The sequence below is a fragment of the Diplotaxodon limnothrissa genome, linkage group LG5, assembly GCF_057381915.1.
Source record: "Diplotaxodon limnothrissa isolate DT_005_m linkage group LG5, D_limnothrissa_male_GT1.1, whole genome shotgun sequence".
In the NCBI taxonomy this organism is placed as follows: domain Eukaryota; kingdom Metazoa; phylum Chordata; class Actinopteri; order Cichliformes; family Cichlidae; genus Diplotaxodon; species Diplotaxodon limnothrissa.
The window spans coordinates 22,826,936-22,833,340 of record NC_140600.1 but is presented as its reverse complement, the minus strand read 5'-3'; positions in this window follow the sequence as shown (position 1 = coordinate 22,833,340).

The following is a 6,405-nucleotide window of genomic DNA, read 5'->3' as shown; positions in this document are numbered from 1 at the left end:
TCAGATGTGATGTTTTTATTTTATTTTAAACTCAAGGTTTTGTAAAGGAAATACTGATAAGATCATTAATTCCGAAGACTTCTAGCAGAGTTCAGAGGCAGGTCGAGTTTTGAGAGACCGTGTAGACTAGTGACTAGCGAGGTAACTTTATTCCCCGCTACATTTTTTGTCTTGCTAGCAGCAATCAGTTTCAAATCATTCCAGTGTTTGGTTGGCTCTTATTTAGCACCACAATCCTCAAACAAAAGCACTTGAGCCTTGTAGTTGACTTTCACATTAGATTGCCACAAACACTGCCACAATTTCTGCTGATTGATAGAATTCATAACTGTAACTGTGTTGAAATGTACTTTTAATAATGTGGCAATAATATTGATAAGCCTATTAATGTAGGCAGCTGGAAAAAGTTTTTCTAAATTTTCTCCTGCATCTATGCTGAATCTGTCTTACACTGCCTGGTCAAAAAAAGAAAGAAAGAAAAGCAACCACCCGTATTTAAATAAGCAAGCTGGTAAGAGAATGATTGTGAACCATCATCTTGGGGAAAAAGGATGAAATTTTTTCATCTTGGGAAAAAAGTTTTATGAAGCTAACAGCATTTCCACATTGTTAAGACAGTACAAGTTGTGTGGCTTTAGGAAAACTACTTATCAGTGGTCAGCTGACTACCGCTGATGTACTGAATTGCCATCAATGTGTTTTTTTTTCTCATGGTTCTGAGAAGACAAATCGAGGATTCAGCAACTCTGAAAGATTAGATTAGATGAAACTTTATTAATCCCTCGGGTGGGTTCCTCTGGGAAATTCAGTTTCCAGTAGTGCAGCACCGACAGAAGTTGCATGTTACAATAAAGGGGATTGAGAGTATGGATGTGAGCATATGTAACACGTGGCGACACTAAAGCGGTCGCACTAAAAAGAAAGATTCTTTAAAATACAAGGGGGAGCAAGAGAGTCAGATACCATGGGCACAGAGAGGAAGCAGGTCTGATCAGAAACAGTTTATTACTAGGCCAGGGAGCACAAATAAAAACACCCTTAAAATGCACATAATAAAATGTTGTCAATCTACTAAAACTAAATAAAACAATTCTAAAACCCGTAAAACTACCATTTTCTACATTCACCAAACCCCCCCCCCCCTGGTATAATTATGCCACATGTTCATTATGGGTCCATCAGCAGGCCAGGAATTCCTTCTTTAGAGCAGAGTCCACGCCAGCCTCGTCTTCGGCAGACAAGAAAGAGCCTCCCATCTTCTTGTCCTTCCGCTGGCCCATCACTTCCCAGCCTGGCTTGCGTTCTGCACCCGAATCCATCATGCGACCACCGCCACAGCTCCCCTTGCATCGGTGTCCTGTAAAATAACAAATAGGGGCCAGAACAATGGTCCCAGAAGCGGCCCTGGCTCATGGCCATGGCAACCCTCTCCCAATCCAGCGGCACCCAGTAAACAACAGTAGAGACCCTACTCACAAATGCAGACAGAGGTAAACCTCTGCCCTGCTGCCAATCACACGCGTTGTCTCTTACTGTTGCCGTTCCATGAGGTCAGGACTGGGTTGCCGCGTCACGCTGGCTATCTCGCATTAACCTTCCAGTCTGGGGCCTCTCTCCTTCAGTGCTCAGCTAGCCTGTTTTTAAAAGGTCTTTAGACAGCTGATAGGCCACCTCTGGACACACCCCTGCCTCAGCAGGTGGTCCCTATCAGCTAATTTGTCCCATGTGCAGCCAGTCCACAGTGGATAAAAACCATGTCACATAAAACACTAAAAACCATGCAATAGAAACAGAATAAAACCATGCAAATAAAACGACACTCATAAATAAACACTAAAAATCAGAATAAAAACAATATACAAGATAAATACAAATTTCCACTGTGTGACACATAAATATACCAAATATGCACATATACACATATATAAATACAGAATATATAATATGGATGAATAGGAATACCAGTGGATTGCACATTTGAGTGAGTATATTGCACAGTGATTATTGCACAGTCAAATATAAGAAAAAATATTGCAAATATTGCACAGAGTTGTTTGTGGAACACGAGACAACATTTTCACACATGAATCAGCTGACACAATACAAGATCTTAGTGAAAAATTTGTGCAATTCTTGCCTAAGATTATGAAACGATACCATGGGAATTTGCGTTGTCATCAAAATTTGAAGCAATTCTAATAAAACATTTGAGTTGTTCTTGTTTTTTTGACTTGGCAGTGTAAAATTTTTAATGGCCTTTTTTATTGTTGTTGTTGTTGTTGAAAGTGTTACTTGCTCCCTTTGAAAGAAATATATTAATGTAATATTCTTGTGCCAAAAGTTCCCTTTCGATATGAAGGCAACTCAACACTGAGTTGACTCGCCAACATCTCAGTTGCCTTCATAGTGTCATATACCACAAACACCACTCAAGATGAGTTTGGGTTTGTTTAGTTTTTTAAATGACCACAGGGAAAATTAGTTAAACCACTTCGTAGTACAGCCCTCAGGTCTCTGCAACATGCACAATAAGCAATAATGTGTCACTGTGAGGCATAGAGCAATAACACACTTTTGAGATAACAAGGTTTGTGAAGTTTGCCAACACTTTTTTTCAGTAAAGGATAAAGGATTACAGCCTGTCACCTTGTTCAAGGATCAGAAGATGCAAATTATCACCGTCCACTGTGACCTCAGATTATTACACAATCTGAAAAAAACACAAACAAAAAAATCAAGTTGCAGCTGATGTGTGTGTGGATACAGTGAGCTCAACATATATTTTATACACTGACATGGTTTCTGTTATTTTAGCTGTGTGGGTAGGAAGATTTTATGTTACGTACAGTTATGAATTTGATGTAGACGTGGTTTTAGAGATTTAATGTGGGGGTTGGACAAAAATATTGCTTTAATCATTTACAAATTCTTGCAATAATTATATGTTGTCCGTCATCTTGAGGGGCTCAATTATAATTGCACTAAAGCCATTTCATTGATATGTGTGTGCTTTGTCTTTTCTTTCTTTTAAGTATATTAATTCTTCATACATCAAGCAGGTAAATGTTTGAGGGGTGTTCAGAAGGTGGCATTTGCATTTTAAGCTGCTGCTGAAAATTTACAACATGCAGTCAAAGATGCTACCAGTGAAAATGAATGAGTGATTTTTACATTGTTAAAACATTAGAAAGTCATTAAAGAGACAGTGAGAACATTAGAAGGTCAAATTCAGAGAAAAGAGAGAAAACAGTGGTGAGGTCTGCAAGATAGACCTACACATCCATGGAAGAGGATGGTTTCTGTGGCTGAAGAGGACTTTCCAGGAGCTGGGCATGTGATTGTCCAAGTCTATCGTAAAGATAAGTGGCTGCAAAGTGCAGTGGTTTACACATTCACTTGATGATTGAAAGGTTCCTGGTTTGAATCCAGCCAGAGACACAAATCCCTTCAGGGTTCGTCTGGTGTGAAACTTTCCCACATCAAACATGCTGAGGATCCTGCTGTGGTGAACCCTTGTCACAATGGAGTAGCCAAAAGTAGTTTCTTCTTATTGTTCTGACATAAAAAGAAGATAAAAGCTGGTTAAAACTAGAGATGGCACGATACCACTTTTTTATGTCTGATACCGATACCGATATCATAAATTTGGATATCTGCTGATACCGATATGAATCTGATATAGTGTGTTTTTTAATCAATAAAACTTTTTTTTAATATCTTGCTGCATTTTGTATAAGTTCATACTCAAGTTTAAATAAACAACAACACTAAAGCTATTCTGTTATACCTGTATGTAAAAAAATACACTGCACCCAAAATATTTCATAGTTCAGCAACACTGATCAATCTAATAAAGTTAAACCTACTCCATCCTTCCTATTCTGGTATTTTAAAGAGTACTTAGCCGAAATATTAAGCAACCTAACTAATAGGGTTGCAAACTCCCAGCAAAAGAAAACAGGGAACCACCACCCACCCTCCACCTCATGATGCTTAATCGATGTAATCAACTTTAATTTGATGCAGTGTGGAAAAAAAATGCACAGAATTAAATTATTTTTCAAGAATAATTAAATAGATTCAACATCTTTCTTCAACAGAATTGCAGACTGCACAGATGGTATCTTCCCAAAGGAAAAAGTATTATAGCTTACTAGGGTATATTAGACTTAACAGTTACTATATACAATAATGGACTTCTATACATTTTACATCAGATTAAAACTTTGGGTGTAAGATTCAGATAATTATTTATTAAAAGCTAGACATTTTAAATGAGAATAAGAAAGAAAAGTATGTCTTTGTGCCCCCTTTTCCCTGTTAATGCCCTATCGGCCCCCTCTGGCTAAACTTTGCTGGATCCGCCCCTGCACAGTTACCAGCCGTCAGCTACATAGAAAAAGATCCTGGTGTAGAAACTAATATTAAATAAATTCTAACAGCTTATCAAACTTAAACGTGCTGCTGTTATTCAGCCGCTGGTTTCCTCTTTCTGGTACAAAGTGGGCCAAAAACAAACAAGAGAAACGGGAGTCGCGACAGAAAAGCCGATCAGCTGATCATTAAGCAGTTTCATGATTGAAGTAGCAGCAGGAGAGGGAGAGAGAGGCAGTTGCTCCATATATCGGGTGTTAAGCTTAACGTGGGAATGCTTTACAAACATTCAGAGATGAACTTACACACTTGCTTTACTTCTCTCTGGGATAACTTCCTCGGAGATGAAATGCTGGTTTGGTAGCGAGGCTACAAATACACACAGCCGCTCTATCACGTGAGCACACTGCTCCGACATGCTATGGTTATGAGGCGAGTTACGCCATGTCCCAAGTTTTGTGAGGTGCTTTTTTGATATTTAATAGATCGGATTACATTTTTTATTTCTCTCAAGAAAAGAAAGTTTAGATTAGATTTTGCCAAAAACTATCAACAGATAAAACTGAGCTCCTACCTTACCAGAAGGACAGGTATAAAAAACGATGGAAAACTCATGATCAGAAGAAAATAACAATACCTGAAAAACAAGGTGCAAAGCTATACTTTCTGCACAGGTTCAGTGAAATGCAGCAAAGCTGGTGGACAATAACCTGGAGCAATCACAGGGGTTTTGCATAAGTCTTCACCATGCTGAGCATGCTTTACACTCGCAGAAGACCAACAAAAAAGTCACAAATCAAGACAGCTGCATTAAAGCATCACAACGGAGGAAATCAGTGGCGATATCAATGGGTGCAGGCAGGGGCGGAGCGTGGGGGTGGCTTACGGGGCTTAAGCCCGGGTTGTTTTGTCAGAAGCCCGGGGTATTTTGGAGTGTAATTTTTTCATAGTTAGATGCCTGGCTGACAACTGTATAAAACAAAAAGTACACACAATATTCGAAGCACATAGTGCACACTGTGGGAATTTACGACTGTGCGTGAATCCCCCCCTGATATTGGTATGATCCAAGCTCAGGCACTAAGCGACTGAGCGAGGGGGCGGGGGGAGCTGCTGCCCGTGAGTGCGCTGTTGGAGAGACGGAGCCAGCCATACTAAGGAGAGCTTAAGTTTGACCAGGTACCAAAGCAAATCATTCGTACCGTACAAATAATGTAAATATGACGGTGCATCACGAAAGATTGATATGAAACTGATCACTTGACCAATATTATTTTACTTGCTCTTCAAGTGAATCAACAAATGGCGAAATGAAAAGCCGAACAAATGCTATTTTTTAGAGAGTCTTAGCTTACGTGTGTTTATTTCATATTTTCAGTTCTTACCCTCCCCGACTAATTCGGTTTCAGTTATGTACTGAAATATAAGAATGGACATTAGAGGGTTCTTTCAAAGAAAAAACTCAGGTAAATGTTATTTTATATATTATGCTTTGTATGTTGTTCAGTATATTTCTATGCAAAACAAGAGGAGTTTCAGTACACAGCAGGATATTCACATTTGTAACCAGATATTTACATACACTTTAGGGAGAAAACATAAAACATTTTTACTGTACAACATCAATTTAGAGTAAACTTTTGTTTTAGATAAATATTGAAATATATTTTGAATTAGTTAAATGTCAGAATAAAGAGAGACAGAGCTGTCTATTTTTTATCACTTTCATTAAATTTAGGAGTACATATACATTAAGTTTATTGTTAATTAATAAGAAAACTCCAGACGATTCCATTCTGAGCTGAAGAAGCTTCTGATAGGTTAGTAGAGTCCATGTGAGTAAATTGGTGGCACAGCTGTGGATGCATATAAGGCAAAACACAGAGCCTGTTTCTTTGACATGGGAAAATCAAGAGATGTCAACCAAAACACCAGGAAAAGAACTGTGGAGCTCCATAAGTGTGGCTCAGTTTGAATACAATTTGGTGCCATTTGCAATTAAAAAACACAGACAGTTTCTCTCTTTACTCT